Below are 22,407 nucleotides of genomic sequence, written 5' to 3'. Positions count from 1 at the left end.
GCTTCTCTTGTTGCGGAGCATGGGTTCTAGGTGTGCGGGCTTTAGTAGTTGTGGCACGCAGGCTCTAGAGCGCAGGCTCAGTAGTTGTGGCGCACGGGCTTAGTTGCTCCCCAGCATGTGGCATCTTCCCAGACCAAGGCTCGAACCCCTGTCCCCTGCATTGGCAGGCAGATTCTTAACCACTGCACCACCAGGGATCCCTCCAGGCATTTTCTTCTTACTCATTTTCTACTCCATGTTCAAACTCAGCCCTGTGGGATGGAAGGACAGTGATCAGAGCACAGCAACAATCCCCGAAGTCACATTTTCCAGAAAATTCTACCCCCCACACACAAATGCTCAGATAGTTACTGAGCTGATGGCTCCAGAATATATACTTATAACACTCATATTTGTGGTGAAATGAAATGGATAAACAATAACATCCTTGACCAGTGCAAGTAAGCATTTTATGGTGTAATACAGGAAGAGTCATGAAGTCATATTTCTGTCCTGTTTTGAGACAGTTGACCTTCCCATTAAAAGGCATGTAGCTGCTCTCTGGCAGGAAGTGGGGAGAGGGCTGTGAGCCTCAGGACTCTGTCAATAAGAGGGACAGGTCACTGAGGGCTAATAAGCAGCCAGTCGTGGACAGAGTGAACCCTGAACCTCCTTACAGTGATTCCAGAGTTGATACTTCAAAGTGAACTAAGAATAATGCTGCATTTGAGAATTTCTGCTCTCAGCGTAGACTGGGGTGAGACAAGAAGGTGGAGCCAGCCACCAGGAGAGGCTCAGCTTACTTAAAGTATTTTGGGAAAGAGAAGAGAGGAATCTAGACCAGACCAAACACCTCTTCCTCTTAGCTGTGTCTATCAGAAGGTTTTCACCTCAGAATCCCAGGGTATAACTTTGTAGCTTGTTATAAATAATTACTATATGCCCGAGTTAACTGTTTAGTAGCCCAAGTAAAGTTACATGTCACAAGTTTTTTTGGTTACTTTTTTTTTTTTTTGGCTGCACCACACAGCTTTTGGGATCTCAGTTCCCTGACCAGGGATTGAACCCGGGCTCTCAGCAGTGAAAGCGTGGAGTTCTAACCACTGGACGGCCAGGGAAGTCCCACATATCACAAGTTTTAATCATTTTCCACAGTTTCTTTTCTTGTTGGCTTAAAGATTTCTGGACTGGGTGGGTCGTCTCTGCGTTTAGCAATCGAGATTCTAAATGACTGGTAATGAATAAAAACAAGGAAGCAGTCTACAGAATATTGCTCCAGCTTTATTTCTCTCTGGCAATATGTAGTCTCTCGTTATCTCCAATATTCCTGCTTATACTCTCTAATTTGTTTCTTGTTGACCCATGAGAACTGGCTCTAAACCTCTACTCCATGACATCAGAAAGGAACCACCCAGGACAGTGCTTCACTTTGTGACAGCAGGAGACATTGAATATAAAAGAGCAGGTCATTCTGGCTGTGACCAGTCAGACCACCACGGAGCTACCTTTTTCACAGGAAGTTGTGTAACTCTGGAATTTCATCAGTGAGTGTGGTCACGTACAGAACTTTGATAATGAGTCCCTGACCTGACCTAGAGCCTCTTCTCCACTATTGATCAGTTCAGGACTGTGCTGGGAATGATCGCGCAGGTAGGTCTTTGATCGCTCCATGCCCTTTGGCTGCCCATTAGTGGGTCAAGGTCCTGCTCATCACCTTCTGTCAGGTAAAGGAGTCAAAGGCAGAGGAAGAGAGAAAGCCAAAACTCTAATCGAGCAAAAGCCTTGATGGTATTGATGTCTACAGTGGTATTGAAAGGGGATTTTTTTTTAATGGCATAAGGATTTCAATTACTCCTTCCTTCCTGTTCTTTCACTTCCCTTGAATGATGTAGAAATCAAAGCATATGATTTATTAACAATGAAAAAGAACCACAATACTAGAATTAGTTTTGCAAAAGATTAAAGAATAGCATTCACAAGGTTTGATTACAAGAACATCACTGGGTGACTTTCTTGAAATGTCTTCCTCCCTTGTCTTTCCAGACTGATTCCCTCTTGCTTCTATTCCATGCCGGGCTAATACACTCAGTGCAGAGCTTAGCACTTTGATTTGTGCCCTGGTCTTAATTTATAAAAGGTGACTGAGTGATGACACGAAGAGGCCAACACCACTGAAAGAAAAGTTCATTGTGACTCACAGTTAGTTCCCCTAGAAATGAGAGGCAGACGTGTCACACGGCCACATGAAGAGGCACCAAAATTGTTCAGAAGCAGGAACCAGGGGAAAGCATAGGAGGCCACAGCATTCATTGCGGTTTCTATGAAAAAGGGAAGGCAGGGCACAATGAACGGTTTAGGATTGGCTACTTTGAACAATTCCAGCAGGCTCTAGAGGCATAGGGACTGTATTTGTCAGGTACTTATCTCAGGTTGATTTAGGGCAAGGGAAGCATTGGCTTGGTGTATGAAATCTAGATAAAGGAGGCTGTTGGCAATATGGACTTGGGATTGGCAGGTTTGTGTATAAAAGTCTGGCTCACCAGCAAGTTGTTTATAATCTCTAGGAATTAACTAGCTCTGGGAGTGGCAGTCCCTCCCCAGCTAGTAAGGTCCACCAAAGATGTCAAAGTACCATCAAATACTGAAAATTAAAAACATAATTAATACATGTTTCATTTCAGAATTAAGTATTTATGTGACTCTCTCTTCAGTTAGACTGGGCCTCCTTGGGTCAAATAACTATGCCTTGTTTTCTATTGAATCCTAAGCCCTTAGCATAGTGCTTGACATATAGCTTAATAAATATAGAAAGAACAAACGAATGTTAACTATAATAATAGTCATTCATAATTATTAGATGGTTACTGTATGCCAGCACTGTGTAAAAGCCTTATAAATTTTATCTCCTTTAATTCTCACAGTAACCAATTAGATAGATGTATTAGTTTTTTATTGCTGCTGTCACAAATGGCCACAAACTTAGTGGCTTAAAACAACATAAATTTATTATATTACAGTTCTGTATGCCAGAAATCTGACATGTGTGTCACTGGGCTAAAATCAAGGTGTCAGTGGGACTGTTTCTTTTAGGAAGTTCTAAGGGAGAAGCTATTTGCTGCCTGTTCCAGTTTCTAGAGGCTGCCTACAATCCTTGGTTAATGGCCCCCTCCCATCTTCAAAGCCAACAATGGCAGGTTGAGTCTTTCTTACATTGCATCACTCTAACCTCTTTTGCCTCCTCTTCTACTATTAAGGACCCACCATGATAATCTTGGAAAATCTCCTTATCTCAAGGTTAGTTGATTAGCTAACTTTAATTCCATCTGCAACCTTAATTCACCATTGCCATCTAAGATAATATACTCACAGGTTCCAGGGATTAGGCTGTGGACATCTTTCTGGGGGCTATTATTTTGCCTACAAGATATCGCTATTAAAAAAACCACAGGGACTTCCCTGGTGGCGCAGTGGTTGAGAGTCCGCCTGCCGATGCAGGGGACACGGGTTTGTGCCCCGGTCCGGGAAGATCCCACATGCCGCGGAGCGGCTGGGCCCGTGAGCCATGGCCGCTGAGCCTGCGCGTCCGGAGCCTGTGCTCCACAACGGGAGAGGCCACAACAGTGACAGGCACGCGTACAGCCAAAAAAAAAAAAAAAAAAATTACTGAGTCAAAATATTAGAATCATTCTGTCAAAAAAGGATAAAAATGACTTCATGAACAGTCTAAGGAACTGATGAAAATCTCAGTAACAAAGACACTATTTTCATACTGAAGTTGCTAATAAAATGTATTGGAGAAAGGGGAGATGGGAATGAGAGGAAATAAAATGTTACTTGGATGTGAAAATAAAATTATTAGAATCGTTATTTAGTTTCTTTCCAGAGCTGTGGAAACAGTATATAGTTCCACCAAAGTATGTGCATTGCACCCTCTCACCTCACTATTATTGATACTATCACTGGAAAAAAAAAAAAAAAAAAACTTTGCCAAATCGATGGCTTTCTCATTCAAAAAGTATCTTACTATTGTTTAAATGCAATTTTAAGTGATTTGATTATGAGCAAGTCTAGATATCTTTATAGGTTCAATAGTCATTTGTATTTCATCTTCTATGAATTATCTGTTCAAATCCTCATGCATATATTGTAGGAATCCAGAAATTACATTTAATGCTAAAGTATCTTTTATCAGATCAGATATAGTTACCTAAATTTGGTAAAGAAAATAAAGCTAGATTATCTTGGTCCTGTCAAAACAGTAGTCTTTGAATGAATGAGTGGTGTGTCACATCATGTAAATGACCAGTGGATCAGATATCCTTATATAAACACTGAGTTTATTTAAGTATCATCACTTCTAATTAATTTGGCGTACCTTTTCACTCGATTACAGTGTAAGTGCTTTCCATTCGAGCCCCAATGTGAACACTGATAAGACAATGAAATAACCAGATTCCAACATCTCTTGGATACATTTTTACAGTTTGATAGATCCCAGGAGGAAGGTCATAAACATCAGTGGTACTCTCCCGAATCCTCAACAAAAAGACAAAACACAATTAAATAGCTTATAAGAGGTATCAGTCATTTACACACCTTACTGTTTGCTGTAACTCCTCATTTCTATGTACTTCATCAGATGACGATTAGAATGCATTAGGTACCACTGCACCTCTCCTCTGAATACAACTGAGAGTTTGGAGAAGGAAGTCCTAGAACTTTTTAGTGACAGGCCACAGGGAAAACATCTCGCTCTAACAGGATGCCTGTGTCCGTATCGGTGTTAGGTACCTTGTCAGCGTCTCACACAGAATGCTCTAGATTTCAGAGAACATCGGTTTCACAAATCCCAAAGGTTTTAACTGAAATATTTCTAACTAGGGATGTTGGTGATATGAAGATGATCATTTCTCTAGATGTAGCTATCAGGAAAACTCATGGTTACAGGAAGAAGTGGAGCTACCTCTGCATTCTGGGGTTGGGCCTGAGGGCTGAGGGCTTTAGTGGCCAATTTCTCTCCTAAGCAGAGAACCCGAGGTTTAGGAGACTATCTCATCTGTAGGCTACTTTGATTTTGATAAATGAAGCCCAGGGCCTGGCTAGGTTAGATTAGAAAGAGAGTAAGAGGGAGATGAATTTCTCTGTATAATAATATGGGAGGTATTTGGAGGATGGGGGATGTGTTGGAGAGTGCAGCTCAAGATGGGGTCCAGAATAATGTGAGGAGAGGAGAGAAGCCAAGAGAATGTGGAGAGGAAGAATACAGAGAAAGAAGTCTTGAGGGTGAGAATAAAAAGCAGGAGAGCCAGAGGTTCTCAGCCATGCATAGCGGAGGGATAATTAAAGACAAGGGCATTTAATGTCAAATGGTAACAACAAATGGTGATGCTTTCACTGTGTAATAATAATAATAAAAACCCTCTTACTTGCCCCCCAAATTTCACTTGAAGTCTATGACCCACAATGGCCTTGATTTTGTGCTTGGTTAGGTGAGTCCTAAGAAATGGGGGTGTGTTCCAATTTGGAGCTGCACAGAGACATGAGGAGATACCAGCCACAGGTGGTGAGAAGCCAGAAAACTGAGCAGAAGCAGGAAATGAGAGTTGGAGATGGCTAGAAGGAACTTAGGCTCTCAAGACTCCTTGGAGATATTAGAAGGTAGGGGGAAGTCTGAGCCTTCTCCCACTTGAGTCATTGCTATTTAGGGAAATTAATTTTGCATCTAAAGTGACAATGATATGCATGACATAGATACATTTCTAAGATGTCAGAAAATTTGGAGAACAATATGAAACAATTTTAACTAAGAACTGACAATGTCCAAGGTATTAATAAATGTACCATATGTACCTGGAGCCCTGGCACCGAAGGAAACCACAGCCTTAGGGAATAGGAAGTGACTGGCTGGCTTGTCCCAAGACCCAGTTAGTAACCCCAGGGGGCTGCTCTGCTGTCCCTAGATGTTCCAGGGAATACAGACCAGCAGCTGCATCATTGCTGGAGTACTTAAGTTTAACCTCAGGGGGAGGGGAAGACTATTTGAGTCCATCTGTGATGGGTTTGGAGTGAGTGGCTAGAGTTGACAGCTGATGGTACCAGGTTCTGTGGTACAAGTAGGATAAATCTTTTTTTAAAAATAGATTTAATTATTTATTTATTTGTCTGTGTTGGGTCTTCGTTGCGGTGTGCAGGCTTCTCGTTGAGGTGGCTTCTCTTGTTGCGGAGAGCAGGCTCTAGGTATGCGGGTTTCAGTAGTTGTGGCACGTGGGCTCAGTAGCTGTGGCTCGTGGGCTCTAGAGCACAGGCTCAGTAGTTGTGGTGCACGGGCTTAGTTGCTCCGCGGCATGTGGGATCTTCCCAGACCAGGGCTTGAACCTGTGTCCCCTGCATTAGCAGGCAGATTCTTCACCACTGCGCCACCAGGGAAGTCCCAAGTAGGATCATTCTTAAGGGAAGCAGCTTTCTGAAGAGGCTAAGAGTGAGAGGCTCTGGAGTCAGAGCCAGGGGTTCAAATCCTACGTTTAACACTTCTTGCTTGTTGGAAAGTTCTTTACCTTGTTAATCCTCCATTTCTCTATAAAATGGTGATAAAATAGTACCTCTTTCATAGGAAAGTTGTGTGGGTTCAATGAGAGATCCATGCAAAATACTAAGCATAGCATCTGGCACATAAGGACTTAATAAAGGTTAGCTATAATCATCATTATAGAAATGTTACCATAAAGTCCACTTAATTTGACGCCTTATAATATTATCATTTATGTAGATGTAGCCCCTGAAAGATAACTCTGGTTTCTTTTCATCTCCACACAACACTTGGCATGGTTCTAGGAATATCATAGGCATTTTTTTTTTTTTTTTTGTGGTACGCGGGCCTCTCACTGTTGTGACCTCTCCCGTTGCGGAGCACAGGCTCCGGACGCACAGGCCCAGCGGCCATGGCCCACGGGCCCAGCCACTCCGCGGCATGTGGGATCTTCCCGGACCGGGGCACGAACCCGTGTCCCCTGCATCGGCAGGCGGACTCTCAACCACCGTGCCACCAGGGAAGCCCTAACTTTAGGTTTTGTTTGTAAATTGGAACAACCATTATGGAAAACAGTATGGAGGTTCCTCAAAAAGCTAAAAATAGAACTACCATATGATCCAGCAATTCCACTCATGGATATATATCCAAAGAAAGTGAAAATACTAATTTGAAAATATACATGGACCCTAAAGTTCATAGCAACATTATTTATAATAGCCAAGATAAGGAAGCAACCTAAATGTCCTTCAACAGATGAGTAGATAAAGATGTTATACACACACACACACACACACACACACACACACACACACACACAAAGGAATACTACTCCCTATAACAAAGAATGAAATTTGCAACCACACGGATGGACCTGGAGGGTATTATGTTTAGTAAAATGACTCAGACAGAGAAAGACAAATACTATAATATCACTTATATGCGAAATCTAAAAAATAAAACAAGCTAGAAAATATAACGAAAAAGAAACAAACTCATGGATATAGAGAACAAAATAGTGGTTACCAGTGAGGAGAGAGAAGTGGGGAGGGACAAGATAAGAGCAGGGGATTAAGAGGTACAAACTACTATGTATAAAATAAATAAGCTATAATGATGTATTGTACAGTACAGAGAATAAAGCCAGTATTTTATAATAACTATAAATGGAGTATAATCTGTAAAAATTTTGAGTTGCTATGTTGTACACCTGAAACTAATATAATATTGTAAATCAACTGTACTTCAATTAAAAAAATATATGGCATGGCATATAGTAGGTATTCCACAAAACCAACAAACAAACAAAAACAGGAAAAAAAGAGCAAACATTAGCCTCACAGTCCTGCGTGAAATCTTTGGGACTTTTCTTTCTCCCAAAGCAGTTACCTGGCTGTGTTGGAGCAACAGTGGAATAGTTTGTTTGCACCCCATGAGCATGAAAAGAATATGGCCTTGAGGCATCGTTTTTAAAGACAGCATAGAGTTTCTTGTCAGGGCTAAGAAATATTATGGGACCTAGGAAATAGAAAAAGGAAAATGTGTGGATAGTTGTTATTTATTTTAAATTATGAGTCATCTGTCCCCTCAAGTATATACACAGTGACTTATTCTTTTCCTTAACATGCGGCCAAATGAAACAAAAACACATTTAACAAATGGACCATTGCTGGTTTATGACACATGGTTTTTGCCTTTAAGTCATCTAGAATTTTATAAGCTCCAGCTCTAGAAAACTTACTTCGATGAGCATCAGTTAATGCCTATGAAAACACTCAATGTAGAAGTGGAACACTTTATTTTCTTTCTTGACCAACCTCATCATTTAAGCCTTTTATTCTTTTCCCCTTTAAGCCTAGTGGAGGATTGGGAGAAGCTGCAAGGCATCTTTATTGACACAGGGCAATTATCTCTCTCACAAAGTAAAGACCCTTCATTTTACTCTCTCTCCCTTTCAACCCAAGCCAAGAACTGGAGGTATATAATTTGTTATAAAACTTCTTTCCATCTGGAGGCAGGTTGAATCTGTGGCTCTAAAAATTCTGAAACAGAGATGAACTAAGCAGAAAGAACTCTCCTTAAACTTGTGCTATAATTACTAAAATCAGAGCCTTGAAGAGACTTTGTGGACATTAGATGCTAGTGAAGTAAAGCAACTCTTTGCCTCCCATGGCAATTCTACCTTCTCAAACACTATGCTTGTTCTTCCTTTTCTAAAAAGGGTGGGTTTTTTGTATAAATAATAAAGGAATCTAGAGGGTCCTATTTTGTTATTTATCTTAGTACATTTGGCCAGAATCCTAGAGAAAACAAATATGATGCTGTGACTAAAGATAAGAGCCCACTCAAAAACACTGGGAACTGGATAGAATAGATCTCCCTCCAGGGGCTGCAAAGCCCAAGAGGTTGATGAGGAGCCAAGAAAAGTAAAAGTTTCTCCCCGTCAGCAGGAACATCCGTCTTCTCAGGGCTACAGTCAGTGATGAGAGATAAAATCTCTAAAACTGTAAACTGGCGAATATTCTTTTGATGGCACAGAATATGTATAAATGGCATTTATAACCCCACAAGCTATGAAATAATTTTACCAAGGAGTCCGAGGTGATTTGCTTTTGCCTTCTGTGTTTGGAAGGAAGCATCTGTGTATTCAAAGTAAACTAGTTTTTTGTAAATTCCTCCAGTTCTGTTTGGGCCTTGTTCAAAACAGAGCCGGGATTCACTGTACAGAGAAAGTAGATATACAAAGAACGTTTAAATTTACAGTGATCATGTGAAAAGAAAGCAAGAACTTACATGCATCTGTTTTAAAGTACTTGTAATTTATTTATAAAAACAATGCATACTCATTGTAGAATATTTGGAAAATAAAGAAAAATATGACAAAGAAAGTTAAAATCTTCATAATCCCACCATCTCTATATAACCACTGTCAACATTTTCCATGGATATTTTTTCAGTCTTTTGTCTATACATGTGTATACAAGTGTCTGTCTATATACTACCTACTAGTTTATCTACACATCTTCTTTTGGAATAAAATTTTAAAAACACTTGTCTGATTTTTTTTTAAGGCAGGTAGTAACCAGCATTGCTTTTAAAACAACTGTGCTGAGGTGCTATAGTATTGAGATGAGAGATGTCATTCTTGACTTTTTAATTCTATTATAATAACATAAAATGGAGTCCCCTGAGAAAAAGTGTTCCCTAGTAAGAAGTGATGCTGAGACATCATCAAATCTCATAGTCAGGAGAATCATGCAAGCCAAAAGAATCTATTAATTCATACTTATTTTAGTCAATATAAAATGAGAGTTGAATCTAATTTTTGCTCTACGCCCAGATAGCCTTTTCACAATTAATAAAAAATTTCCACTACATAGATTGAATTTACTGATGAGCTTAAAATGTAAGAAGAGAAAATACTCGCCTGATATAACATTCTTAGTTTTCTTAAATTTTCTGCGAGTAAATTAGAAAAAAAAGTACTATGGGAAACATTATTTTTTGGTGGTTATAGAACTTGATATTTTCTGACATAAAACTTTCATTCAATAGACCAAAAGAATTAAAACTCCTGTAATCTTCAAACTGGTAAATATATTTAGCAGATGGGCCATCAGAAAAACTTTTTGTGCGCTTTTAAATGCCAATGTCACAGTAATGTATTTTAGTCTTAGTTTTTGGTTATTAAAGTTGGTAATATATCCTTAGGTGTTATTGAGTAAAAAATATTTATATAAAATTATTTAAGGATGTCATAAGAAATTATTAATTATATCCTCAGATCTTAGCAGAAAAGTACCAATTACACATGAGGAATATTTTTGAATTTTTGTAAAATTGCTCCTGCTATTTTACAAAAATTATTTTATAATTATGAGATATTTAACAACACAGCTGATAACACCATCCACTGTGCTGTTAAATATCTCATAACTATAAAATAAATCCATTTTAAAATTTAGCTCTAAGAAAAAGATAAGCAGTATGTTTTTCTTGGCAGTGGCTTCCAAGGCTTTTAGAGAAAAACTTTGCGTAACAATGATCCTTAGGCTCAATATTTTCCAATAATTGTTATAATTATTTTCCTACCTTTATTTTATCAGTATCTTTTTATTATAGATACCTAAATCTTTTCAGGAGTAGCTAGGTTATGAAAAAGTCCAATTATCTTTATTTAACTATAAATATTTTAATTGCTGAATCATTACCTTCCAGCTGCTGCTAAATTTTTTCCAGTGAAGAAATCTATACCAGATGGAGCATAGTTCCAAAAATTTCTTCAGCAGCAATATAATAATGTAAAACTTGTGTCCCAATGACATCTGTCGAAGGGTTTTGGCAACTCCTTACATTATGAAAATATTAAAACATTTTTCTTAGTCCATATGTATTTTAAAAATTGTAGCCGACAACATTGCAACTTCCCCTTCCTTTGAGAAATTTGAGGTATTTTATTTATGGAATCTGTGTAAAAACCTGAAATGTATGAAGCAAGTATAAAACTCAGGAGGCCAAGATGAATGTTAGAGGAACATATATTAGTGGAGAATAATGACAGGCATTGGAACAGCTCCTACATGAATATGGCACCTGCCTAATAAGAGGAATTCGAGAGTCTGTTTAGCCAAAAGTATTTTCCCTTATGGGTCTGAAATTGTTACCATTAATTACTAATGAGTTAGTTGGTTTATTAGATTAACTAGTTGGCAGGCAGGAAGAAAATCAAGGCAGGTACATTTCCATGAGGGCATCAGTCCTGTGTTTTGATTTTAGAGTGACATTGGTGGGAGAGTAAATTAATACAGACTTTTTGGAAGGCAATTAGGCAGCATTTGTTAAAATTAAAAACCCTTCCATTAAAAAATTTCACTTCTTCATAGTTAAGCAAGACACATATTTGCACATACATAAAAAGATAGAAATAAAAAGGGGTTAGCTATAACACTGTTAGTGAACCAAGAAGGTGAAAGCTATTTAAATATCTATCAGTAGGCAAATGGTTAAATAAATTAGGCTATGTCTCAAATATGGAAAACTATACAACTGTTTAAAAGAGTAAGTTAGAGGTATAGGGAATATCATGGAAAAGATTTCAAGGCATATGGATGAGTGAAGAAAGCAAGCAGCAGAATAAAGAAAAACCTATTATATAAAAATAATAGCCTATTTTTTTAAGTTATATAATTAAATAAAACTTATATGCAGTGTGATCTACTTATGTAGAACAAAACACAAAACAATAGCTGTGCATTTTTTATTTCTACATGTTCATATGTATTGTATGAAAATGCATGGTAAACAGGTTTACAGGTATTCACGCAAACTTGCTTACAGAGATTATTCTCTGGAGAGGGAACTGGGATGGTAGTGGGGTAGGGTTAGACTAATGGTCTAGTCTTAAACCATTTCTCTAAAGGTGAACACAAAATCTGATTCTTCTTTTTCTTTTTTTGCTAATTTTGGTAGTGTAAACTCTCCCCCTTGGCCAATTTGAAGCTACCACAAGTTTATCAGCTGGCTTATTTAATTCTCAACTCTCTGGAGGTCCTATGAGGTGGCTCCCAGATACCATATTAGACTTTCACTCTTTCTGTCTGCTGCCGCCACCAAATTCTCCCTCCCTCCTTCGCTGCCCCCTGCCCCGGCTCCTTCCTCTTTCTTTTCTTCCTTTCTTTCCAACAAGTCTATTCATGTATTCTTGTAATTCCTAAAAACAAAACAAAACAAAAAACAAACAAACAAACAAACCCCAAAACTGTAGGTCACAGGAAGAGAAGAAACACAGGGGAAGACTATGGGGTCCATCAGCCAAAGAACTTTCAGAAGCTTTCGCAACTGTGCCTAGCCTGACCCTATATTTTTCTGCAGAGTTGAGGAGGAAAGGCCTGATTTAAAGGCAAGATCTGTAAACGAGGTAAATAGGAGTGGGGATGAGTGTACCTTTTAACCTTTAAAACGTATGTTAAAACAATATTCCTTTCTAAGTGAGAACCTTTTTATCATTAAATTCTGTCGAGTTATTATAGCTGTGTGTGGGTCTCCTTTTTCTCACAACTCTGGGAGGGACACAGCACATAGGAAATCCCAATAAATACTTGTTGTTTAGTTGTTTAAATAATTAATTGAAGTATGATGCTAGCCAACATATGGGACTTAGAAAAAAGAAAGGTTTTTCTCAGAGAAGTAAACCCCTTTTTTTTTTTTTTTTTCCGGTACGCGGGCCTCTCACTGCCGTGGCCTCTCCCGTTGCGCTCCGGACACGCAGGCTCAGCGGCCATGGCTCACGGGCCCAGCCACTCCGCAGCACGTGGGACCTTCCCGGACCAGGGCACGAACCTGTGTCCCCTGCATCGGCAGGCAGACTCTCAACCACTGCGCCACCAGGGAAGCCCAGTAAACCCCATTTTTGTACAAAAAAAAAAAAAAAGAAAAAAATTCTTCAGTTCTAGTAACAATCATGTTTACTGATTGAGAAATAAAACAAAACATTTACATGATTATATGTAGAGTTTAGTCATATTTAAGATAGAGAAGATCAATAACTTCATAACAGGCCTTCCTATCATTAAATGTGAAGTGTGATTGAACAGGGAAATAAACTAAAATAAAGAGGTTTACTGGGTACTGGATTAGAATTACTTGGTCCTACATAATTCCTGGCTTTCATAGGGTTTTGGTTAAGTGTTTTAACCTCTTGGAACTTGTTTTCTCAATTTAAAAAAAGGTGTGCGTTTCCCTGGTGGCGCAGTGGTTGAGGGTCCGCCTGCTGATGCAGGGGACGCGCGTTCGAGCCCCGGTCCGGGAGGATCCCATGTGCCGCTGAGCGGCTGGGCCCGTGAGCCATGGCCTCTGAGCCTGCTCGTCCGGAGCCTGTGCTCCGCAACGGGAGAGGCCACAACAGTTAGAGGCCCACGTACTGCAAAATAAAATAAAATAAATAAATAGTAATTTTAAAAAGGTGTAATAATACATGCTCTGTCTGACACTCAGGGTTTTCTTGTAAGGCTCACCAGCTAATGAATATAAACTTCTTTTTTGTAAAAACAACAACAAAAATAATCCCTATATACCTAAAAGGGTTTATTACCATAAAGTTAAAGGTGTCAGAGACGTGGGTTCTAGTCCTAACTATGTCACTGACTTTCCAAAAGGCAATCTTATCACCTCCCCAATAGCAGTTTCCCCCATTTGAAAGATGAGGCATTTGTAATGGGTCGTAACCCTGGGAGTCCCCTGACCCTGTATTGTGTAAAAGGAATAAATCCCTACCATGTATCTGACAGCCCAGCATCCACTCTCCAGCACCCTTGGCCACCAAGAAGGCATCTTGCGTTGAGGCAGGGAAGACAGTAACGGTGTCTTTTCTGTGATTCCGAGAGATCACAGTTTGTCCGTGGGTAAAGATGGAGTGTGTGTCCAACACACCTCCCATGCCAATAAAATACTACTTGACCATGTCCTCTGCACACATGGTGAGATTGGGCAGATTTCCATACATGTATCCATTTATTGCTGAAAACAGATGTAAATTAACCTATCAAGCATGTTAGGTCAAGGCCACATGGTATACATTCTATGCATTTTCTCATCACATAAGCCTGGCAGTATCATCATTGTTCTCATGCATAATCTACGACAGGACTTGATTTGTTTTCCCAAAAAAGAGGCCATAAGCATTATTTCTGATTAAACTGAGGAGCATACAAATTTAGAGGCAAGAGGAGGAAAAGTAAGCTAAAAAGTGGGAAACAGTGAAAAAGGGAAAAGAATAGAAAGAAGCTAAGTCCATGGAAGAAGAAAACAAGGATAAAGGTGACTGAGATAACAGGAGCATCTTTTCTGAAAGGTTCTACATAGAAACACATTTCCATAAGATATCTGGTCAGTTATGTCTTTGTTCTTCTATAATATTTTATTACCTTAAAATTACATCTTTGCTCTGCTGTCACCACCTACTTTTGATCAATATCAGATGTTAGAAACAAATGCATCTGTTCAACTTTATTTGCTATGAGACTTTGGAAACCAAGAGGATTTACTAGATGACTTGTCTATCAACCAGCATACCCGGGGTAAAAAACTGGGAAATAAAAACTCATTTAAACCAACTCAAACAAAGGGAAATCACGAAATAGAATCATAGAAGTTAGAATTATAGGCTATAATGAATGAGAAAGTTCTTTATAATCTTACAGCACATGAGATTGCTCTCCCAGAAGCTAGAAACTCTAGCATTAACTTGGCCAGATTCAGTATATATATTAATATTGTCATCGATATACCAGCTACGGTTCTCCAGTTATAGAAAACATCAGAACGTGAGACTCGTGGATATTTTTTTCCATGTCTCTATCCAGGGTTCCTGAAACAAAATAGCAAAACAGCAGAACTTCCTCTTTGCAGAAATTCTTTTTGCTATGAAATAAACTAGTGATTCTAACTGATTCCACTCAAAATGTAAGAGGAAAATCTTGCACCTCCACAGACAGAAACCTAAGGAACTGAGCATGCAAGGAACAGGCAGACAGCCTCTCATCTCCCTGTTTCCTCCCACGCTGTGGGTTCAACACTTCTCTGTACAAGGGTGACAGAGTTTTGTGTGAAGGTGGCTAAGGTGACGATTACTGGGTTTGACTACCATCTAGTGTCCAACCTGCACTCCTGGACTTGAATGGAGGCATTGGACTCAAGATTGCCATCTAGAGCTCAGAGTTCCAGTGGCAACGTTACTTTCTTGACTGGAGAATCAAGGTCAAGCCAGGCAAAGAGAGGTCATTTGATAGCAAAATTCCACTGGAAGAGTGAGGGAGACCCCACGTATCCTGGTTGGCTCTATTGCTACAATGAGATTTTTAAAATGTAACCTCTTTTACAAGTCAGAATTGGTCCAAGAAGTCCTGAAGCCACATCTTTTAGAGTTTCTACATGGGAGTGGTACATCCGTGTCATGCAGTTAACTGTCATTGGGACAAGGCCCCTGAGTTTCTTCTACAAACCACGGGTAAGTATACCCTGCCCCTGGTTCTAGCCGGTCATCTTCCTTTTGCAGGCCTGTAGTGTTATCAGGATAGAGAGCGCCTAGAAAACAACCTGCAGTGTGGTCACAGTAACCACCAGACGACACTGTTTTGCATGTGATCCACGCTTTCTCCATTAAGTTATGAATGGATGTTAATTTGTATTTTTAGAATAAAGTGTGCATCTCCACCTTCCTTTCTCCTGCTTCCTGTCTCCCTAGATCCCCCTTACTTGGTTTCTACCTGAATGCCCAGCTTGGCCAGTTTCCAGACTAAATTGGAATGAGTCAGGCAGCATATTAACAGACTATCATCACCTTTATTGATAGATTCCACAAATATTTACTGTGTACCTACTATGTGCTAGATCTTGGATACAGAGAGCTAGGATCCTGAGTTGCCCTCTGTATGTTCTATACTGCAAATCAGGCTTTGGGACCCAGGGCCTCAAGAGCCTCCATGTTATCTACAAGCTGCCCACAGGCATCGGGAAGTGGCCTTCTGCATAGCTGATATCATACTGAGCTACTACCTTAGTCTGAAGCTGGCGTCTTGCTCTCTTTTTTTGCTTCTTCTCCTAGAATCTGGCTTCACATCTCCACCTCCGGAAGCTGGAATCTGATAATTATAGGTAACATTCCTTCATTCAACAGAAGACTTTGAAGCGTGACCAACCTATCATTTATCATCTTTTGAGACGACCTGGCTCCACGTTGAACACAAAACCCTATTTGGTAGCTTTCTCTTCCCTTCCTTTTTCCAACACCATCAGGCAGCTGTGAGTGTGAATGTTTAGGGGAGAAGAAACTTACTGTCTGGAAAATAGTGACTTCACCTGACAGTGGTGTTTTCCAAGAAGCTAATCCTCATTCGCTAGGAAATGGAAATGAGATGAAGGCAGAACAATATTTCTGCCAACCTAATATTTAGCTCATGAGTGTCTCCTATCCATCCCCCAATTATTTATTTATTTACATAAGAGAAAAGTGTGTTTTCTTTTCCAGAAATTGCACTGGGTGCAGGGGGGAGGGTCCACTCATTTCAAATGAGAAATTACAGAACAATCTGGGATATAAAAATTAAAGACATCTGAAGTAAAAGTCTACATTCACCCCAAACTACTCCTAGTTCACGATTACCTTGCTTTTCCTGAGGTTTTGGTCACATGCCCTTCATAAGCAAAAGCTCAGGAATCTAAGGAAAGGGGACCCACTTACCTTCGTTTTCTTTAGTGCAGTTGATTCCATGAGGATGGAAACTATAGTTTCTTGAAGCAAAATTTTTCACATGTACACAAATGAGGTCTCCAGTCTCTGCTTTCATGATTGGACCTAAAAATCCCAACCAGGATGGTTTTTCAATGATCGTTTGAAATGTATCATCCATGTACTCAAAATACAAAGCCTTTTAATAAACAGGTCCTATCCTATCTTGGCTTTGTTTTAGATATGTTTGGGACTGAAACTCTCTGTAAACAAACAAACAAACAGGAACTTGAACAATGTTTGACTTGAAAGAAAACAGTGTTAAATCTACTGAAACTAGAAGTAAGAAGTGTTACAGCCTAATTTTATAGAGCAAACCCAGACACTGGTGAAAATCTAGAAGGAGTCAAAAACAGGGTAGTAGGCAAGGAGAAGTTTGGAAGTTCTGGTGAAGAGATCAAATGCAAATGTAGCAAGTAATATACATGGTATTTCGGTTTAAATGACTTACCAAATTCTTTGTACTGAATCACGAAAGGTTTCTAACCCTACCCTGAGGTTATTTTAGCTCTCAAGCATCAGATCAATTCCTACAGGTTAAGATTGTTTACACATTTCAATGATTCGTGGATTTGTTGGTAGAATTGGGGGCAATTTGGCACACAAGCAGAGTAAATCAGAACCCGACTCATAACCTCTAGATTCCCTCGTCCCAATGATCTGAACAGAGAAATCAAGAAGAGAGCTGCAATTTTACAATCTCTGCCATAGACTCCACATGAGAAGGAAAAGCGTTGTTTTACATCTTAAGCACCACTCAAACAAAATCGATGATAAATACAGAATTAGAGATAATTCCTGAAATATGCATCATGAGGGCAAGAGTGGCAATAATCCCAGGAAGGAGCAATTTCTGATTTATATTAATAGCTGTCTTCCATGTCATGCTTATACTAAAAATTCAAAGGAAGCGGTTCTAATAGCAAATGTGCCCTGAAAGGGTCAATCATGGAAAATTCTTTAGCAGCATTTTATCAGTGAATAATAATTATCAACGTTTGCTTCTGATAGCAGCTTTTTCAGTGTGAAGGTATTACTTACTGATCTTCTGAAATAGGCATTACATTGAGCATATATTTACCAGTAGGAGCATCATTCCAAGTAGTTTCTCTAATGCCTATGTAGTAGTGCCTCTCTATTGTCCAACCTGGAGAACTAATAAAAACCAGAAAGGTCAGTGGTAAAAGGATCTTCATTTTCAAACCTTGCTCCTGGATAGGCTAACTGAGTGATGTTTGTCTTCCTTTATTTGTGTTTGTTTACATAGATCAGGGTTGCAAAAGAGCTCATCAAACACTTCACCTACATATATGTCATTTCCATTCCAAATGCATTTAGTTTTCATTAGTCAGGCCAGGTGAAATGTTGCACAACACATAGAGAATACTGGTTCTTGACACAGTGTACGATGCCAATTAAGAGCTTGTTGAATTACCGGGTAGATGGGCTACCCAGATCATCCATCAACCCCTAACGATTCTTATCTATTTCTGGATTATAGGAATCACCTCTAGTCTAGTCTAGTCTACAGACAGCCCCCGCTTTCTCAATTCATTATGTTACCGAATCAGGTTTATTTGCCCGATGGGCACCAAGTCAAACGCTGAGACACCAAGGTTTGCGTCAAAGAAAAGGTTTTTTCGCAAAGCAGTCAAGTGAGAAGAGAGAAGAACAAATCTCAAATCTGCCTCCTCAAAGGCGAGGGGCTTGGGATATTTAAGGGATAAAGAAACAGGGTGGTCTGAGACTTGGGGGAAGGTGATTGGAGGTAGGAAAAAGGTGAAGTAACTGTCGTTCTGCGCAGGTAAAAATGAGCTTCGTGTTTCTTCATGGGACACGTGTTCAGAAAATTGTGACATTAGTATGTTCTGAGGGTGGAGTTTTTGGCCCTCTGATGTCAAAAGGTCACCTATCAGACACTTGAGCAGGCCCAGGTGAGGGATCGGTGGTCTCAACAGGTTTGAACTGGATGAGAGGTGACTCCTTGTTCCTGAAAAACAACTTGGGCACACACCTTAAGGCTCGTATGCCAGAGGTACTATTTATGGGGGGTGGTGAAGTGAATCTTGTGGTACCTTGTCTAAGCTACGTAAAGCTTGGTGGGTATGCAATTTTGCAAGAACAAAGTGAAGACAGATTACAATTTTTTAATACCTAGACAAGCTAGTTATTGTCTAATGGATCTAACTGATAACTCTCCTCAGTTTCAAGCAGCCGTATCAAAGCTGGCAATGAACCACACACTAGTTTGCATTGTTTAAATTTTTATGTGGTATTTTCTCTACCCCGAATAGATTATAACTCCAATAGATTAGGGACCACTTCTTTTTGTTCTGTATATCTCCCAGAGATGTCGAGAAATAAATGTTACATTTTAGGGGGACAAATAAATAGAGTGCCTTGGCCAGGATTACAAAAGTGAGGAAAAGAGTAGGAGTCTTTATTTGCCATCGATCTGTGGATCGTCATATATTGGGATATCTATTACTATGAGGTGTTGTTTGAGACTTTACAATTTGAAAGCCACAGTGGTTTCAACAGTCAGAGTGCCGCTCTGATTTAGGTCTAGAAACCCACACTTAGAAATATTAAGCCAGCAAATATGGCATGTATTGTTCTGCAGCTTGGTTTTTATTCCTGAACTACAAGTCTTAGAGACCTTTATACATCACTACCTAGATGTCTACATCTTTCATTTTAATTGCGGCATATTTTTTTCTATCATGAGTGTACTCCATTTATTTTTTAAAACACAAAAGATCAAAGTGTATTTTTTTCTGGGAGTTCATACAGATAAATATGCATACTTAAGGACATAAAGTAAATACAGTTCAGAGAGGAAGAGAGAGGATTATTATATTTAAAATGTTTTTTTATAAGGAGAGCACATTTCCATTTACTTGATTTAAAAAATCAACAAAATATTTGCAATTTGTTTTCTTTTTTGCATTAAAAAAAATGAGGCTATAAATATTTTCCTTATAAGCAACAGTTGCTAAATTCTACACAGGTCAAAACATGCAGGCTGGGGCTTCCCTGGTGGTGCAGTTGTTGAGAGTCCACCTGCCGATGCAGGGGACACAGGTTTCTGCCCCAGTCCGGGAAGATGCCACATGTCGCGGAGCGGCTGGGCCCGTGAGCCATGGCCGCTGAGCCTGCGCGTCTGGAGCCTGTGCTCCGCAATGGGAGAGGCCACAACAGTGAGAGGCCCGCGTACTGCAAAAAACAAAAAAAAACAAAAAAACCCATGCAGGCTGTCATATCACAACGTTTTTCACATTTGTGAATCCTTCGGAGGGTTGTAAGAGGAAGCTGGGGAAACCGCCCACTGCTTTGGCAGATTTTTATGTCACCAGCAGATGGTGGAAGAAATTCAGAAAAGCTAGGTGCAGGTCAGACATGATGCGTTTCATGAGAGAGGAGTTAGGGATGGGCTCTCTGACCTAAGTGAGGAGATCCAATCGGGCTGGAATTGTTGGACGCTACAGTCTCCCACATTTCGCTCTGGGTATGTAAGAACCTTATAACCTTCCCTGTCACTGTGACCTAGACCAGCTGCTGTAGAAGGATCCACCCATCAGGCAGGGGGACAGGATGCCTTAAATGGGTTTTCAGATGTCCCTTTATCGAAATTCTATAACTTCCTTCCTCTTTCTTTTAGGAACATTAATTTTACTTTGGAATGTAGACAATAGAAGAGCCATTCAGCTGGGATACTTTTCCCTCAGTAAGTACCCCAATAAGTTCAAAGAAGTCTAATGTATTCACTTCAAATAGATCTACCTCCAATTCTCACTCTGCCATTTACTAGCTGTGTGATTTGGAACAAGTTGCATAATCATTCTAAACTCCAGTCCCTTCCTACCTGTAACATGAAGGTAATAATAATGAAACCTCAGGGCTCCTGTGAGGACCTCTTCCAGCCTGACACAATGTAGGCATTCAAAGTTAGCATCCTCCCCTGAGACAATGAAAATGGTGTTAGTAAATGTTCATTGTTCTTTTCTTTTCTTCTCAACAAATGACTAGGACTGGCTTCTATTTGCGGGGAAGTGAGGGGGGCACTTTATCTTAGGTAATGCTGTATTTTATGGCTCATCCATAGGTAAATTATGTTTGCAGTCCTGTCCTTCTCTTCCTGCATAGCCCTCAGTAGATCAGTCTTTTGGTACAGCAGGATTTGAAGTTGGTCACCATTATTTGGCTATATTCTTGGTTGGTAGCCCAAGAACATAAGGCAACTGATTTAGATACGCTTCGCTGAATTGGGTCCCAAGGTATGAGCTCAAATACCTCGGAGGGAAATTTGAATGCTTTCCTGGTTTTTCCATTCCATAACTGAAAATTAGTTTAAGGAATAAATTGAGCACATAAAAATATGCATAAGGACCGAATGATAATAGAACTTTCTTTGTAAAAAGCTTTACAGTACATAAAATACCTTACAAAACAAAAATATTACCCAAAGTCATCTTCAAAACACTCTCCCCTAGCTCCCACCCCTCATACTTGTTTAACAGATGAGGTATCTACAACTCAGAAGGTCAGGTAAGTTGCTGTAGGATGTAAACTTCCCAGTTATGGTGCCAGGAGTCAAATATAAATCGTTGGATTCCAACTCAAATGTCTCTTTCATGTGATCTTACTAATTGGCTCCCATAATTGAAGAGTGTATACTTCTATATTATCAACAAATGTTAAGTTTTACTCAGAATGTATAATTTGAACCATATCTTCCAATAAGGCAAACCAATGCGATATAAATGGTGTGGGGACAAGATGGAGAGTTCAAAGACAAGGGGAAGATGCCAGCAATTTTTACACCCATTTCTATTCTTTCTATTACTTCTACCAATAACACCATTTGTTGAAATGGCCATCAGATTTTCCTTAGCCACTTTCTAAACACTAGGTCTAATTGTGTCAGCCAATCCCGAAAGGGAAGTTTATTCAGCTCTTTTTCTAGAGGAAGAAACTGCAACTAGAGGGTTTTAAACAACTTGCTAAAGCAAGTAGATATTATTGCTAGAATTTAAACACAGGCCTTAAAGGCTGGTGGATGCTTTTACTACTAAATGCTCTGCCTTGTAATCTAGGCTACTCTGTGGAAAACTATTTAACTTCTTTGAACTCCTCTGGGTTAGAGGAGGTTAAATAAGTAGAGCAACTAGTAGCTGGGACAGATGAGTGCAGATAAAGCCCTCTGTCCTTTTCAGGTTAAGACTATATAAATTGCAAGCTTTCACAGTATGGGCTGGACTCCATGAAGGACCAGATGCCCACAAAACAAGGCATAGAAGGGCATAGAGGGAAGATATTGAGGACCAATGAGAAAGAAAAAAGCAACCCCTGACATCCAGAGCTGGCCTGGCACTCAAATGTAGGCCTGGTGTTCTCCTGTTGGACATAAACAATTTCTAGAACACCAATATCAGACAACACCACTGTGACCAGGATAGATCAAGACAAAAACAAGACCATTCCATAATAATGTCTGAACACACATGAGGAACATGAACATTGTCCAAACCTTTAGAATAACCAAATATTCCCTTATCCTGGCCATAACTGATGGCTGCTTCTTTACCTTTTACACTTTTAGCTTTAACCCTCCTAC

The 22,407-nt window shown here is 39.6% G+C and overlaps 1 pseudogene; it reads right to left on the bottom strand.

The window, feature by feature from the left end:
• Positions 1-13,412: 13,412 nt before the first annotated feature.
• LOC114890715 lies at positions 13,413-17,986 on the bottom strand (annotated as a pseudogene).
• Positions 17,987-22,407: the final 4,421 nt, after the last annotated feature.

The sequence above is a fragment of the Monodon monoceros genome, unplaced genomic scaffold, assembly GCF_005190385.1.
Source record: "Monodon monoceros isolate NGI ecotype Baffin Bay Population unplaced genomic scaffold, NGI_Narwhal_1 Super_Scaffold_11, whole genome shotgun sequence".
In the NCBI taxonomy this organism is placed as follows: domain Eukaryota; kingdom Metazoa; phylum Chordata; class Mammalia; order Artiodactyla; family Monodontidae; genus Monodon; species Monodon monoceros.
The sequence above is the reverse complement of the archived record's forward strand: the minus strand, read 5'-3'. Positions and strand labels throughout refer to the sequence as shown.